The sequence below is a fragment of the Eriocheir sinensis genome, chromosome 41 (assembly GCF_024679095.1).
Source record: "Eriocheir sinensis breed Jianghai 21 chromosome 41, ASM2467909v1, whole genome shotgun sequence".
Taxonomy (NCBI): Eukaryota; Metazoa; Arthropoda; class Malacostraca; order Decapoda; family Varunidae; genus Eriocheir; species Eriocheir sinensis.
In genome coordinates this window covers 11,465,802-11,468,293 of record NC_066549.1, presented here as the reverse complement: position 1 = coordinate 11,468,293, position 2,492 = coordinate 11,465,802, and positions in this window count along the sequence as shown.

Genomic DNA, 2,492 nt, shown 5'->3' with positions numbered 1-2,492 from the left:
CCCGTACTCAGTACCACAACAGCCTCAGAGCTTGTCGCACCCTTATTCGGAGTAGTAAACGCAACTACGAAAAACAAATAGCGCGTGACATCAAGACAAACTCAAAAATTCTTCACATACATCAGATCGAAAAAAAAGTAAAATCCAATATTGGTCCCCTGACAGACGAGACTGGAGCTGCAACTCAGGACAGTAAACAGATGGCCAGAATCCTCAACAGTAACTTCGCATCCGTATTCACAGTCGAGAACATCGAAACCATGCCCGAGAACCCTGACCCGCCGAGGGGAATCACGCTCCTGATAATTGACTCAATATGCGACCAAGAAGTGAAAGAGTATTTGGATAAACTCGACACGAACAAGTCAACAGGACCTGACGGTTTGTCCCCGCGGTTATTAAAAGAGCTTAAACAACAAATACTTCAGCCACTCACTAACATATTCAACCAGTCTGTTCAATTGAAAAAGGTCCCGGAAGACTGGAAGATGGCGAACGTAACACCAATTTTCAAAAAAGGAGACAAAAGCGTTGCATTAAACTACAGGCCCATAAGTTTGACATCAGTGGCAGGAAAAATACTCGAAAAGATTATTAGAGACAAACTTGTTAAGTTTCTAGAAGACAATAATGTAATCTCCGACACCCAGCATGGCTTCAGAAACAAGCGCTCCTGCCTAACGAATTTATTAGACTTCTTCCAAGGTATATATAAGAACTGGGATGCCCACATCCCCAGTGATGTTATATACCTGGACTTTCAGAAAGCCTTCGACAAGGTACCGCACGAGCGACTCCTTAAGAAACTGCACTCGGCGGGCATTGGAGCCAATCTGATCGCGTGGATAAGAGATTGGCTCACCGACAGAAAACAACGAGTACTACTCAACGGACAGCCTTCCGATTGGCTTCCAGTCACTAGTGGAGTGCCTCAAGGGTCAGTGCTGGGACCCATTCTCTTCATCATATATATCAACGACCTCGAATCAGGACTGAAATCCACAATATCGAAATTTGCTGATGACACTAAGGTGGGAAGAAAGGCCCTCACAAAGACCGACTGCGAAATCATTCAGAAAGACCTCAATCACATTATCGAATGGTCGGAAAAATGGCAAATGTCCTTTAATGTTGACAAATGCAAAGTCATGCACATTGGGTCCAGAAATAGTAACCACACATACATCATGAATGGGAGACCTCTGCAAGCGATGCAGGAGGAAAAGGATCTTGGAGTCACTATCAGCAGTGACCTGAAACACGCGAATCACTGTAAAAAGCATACAACAAAGCCAACACTATGCTCGGGTTCATAGCGAGGAACTTCGAGTGTAAAACGCCAGACGTGATGCTATCCTTGTATAATTCCATGGTAAGACCGCACCTCGAGTACGCAGTACAGTTCTGGTCTCCTAATTACAGAAAGGACATTGATTTACTGGAAAGGATTCAACGACGCGCCACGAAAATGATACCAACCTTAAGGGCTCAACCGTACGAGGAACGACTCAAGCGACTCAATCTCTTTACATTAGAGAAAAGACGCCTACGAGGAGATATGATTCAAGTCTTCAAGTATCTGAAAAAATTCAATAACGTCGATTACTCCAATTTCTTTGAATTGCAAACCAACCTAAGAACTAGAAATAACGGTTTACCCATTCAGTCTAGTCGATGTAACACAGACATCGGAAGGAGTTTCTTTTCAAACCGAGTCATCCGTCACTGGAACAATCTTCCTTCAGAAGTAGTAAATGCGAATACTATCAACTCCTTCAAATATAGAATCGACCGTCACTTCGCTGCGTCGGGAGTAAACTGAATATTGAGTTGCTTTCATCTGCTCCTCAATATCGAGGCGCTTTCATCTGCTCCTCAATGTCGAGGTGATTTAATCTGCTCCCCAGGCCCCAGGCTGTCGAGCAGATTAAATCACCAAAGCGGGCAACCTCGTAATGAGCCAATAGGCTTTCTGTTGCCTGCGTTTCCATGTTTCCATGTTTCCTCCTCCTCCTCCTCCTCCTGCACTTCCTCCTCATCCTCATCCTTATCCACTTCCTCCTGAAACACAATATTTTCTCAGTCCGTAATATTCACAGCCGCCAAGTGTTCGTCAGTGGTGAAGTAATGCTGTGGTGGGAGGATGCCTGTGATAGTTTCAGGTCCTCCCATTTTCCCGTTCGGTGTGTGTTGTTATGGGGTGGCGCGGTACAGGTAGTGGCATGAACAACCTTTACCTCAGTCCAGCCGTGTGGGAAGCAATGGCCTTGTTTTCTCTAAATGTAGAAACCTTAGATTGCCAAATGTGAAAGACTTCTTATTAAGTTTTTAATCCTAACGGTTTTTCTTTAATGTATAGTCCTGACAAGTCAGATTTGTACTCTAGACGCCCAATATTGTCCACTTCCGTGGTTTCATTCTCTCTTTATTTCAAGCTACTGCGAAATGTCTTTTTATTTACTTTAATGGAACGAGGCGAGTGGCAGCCACTC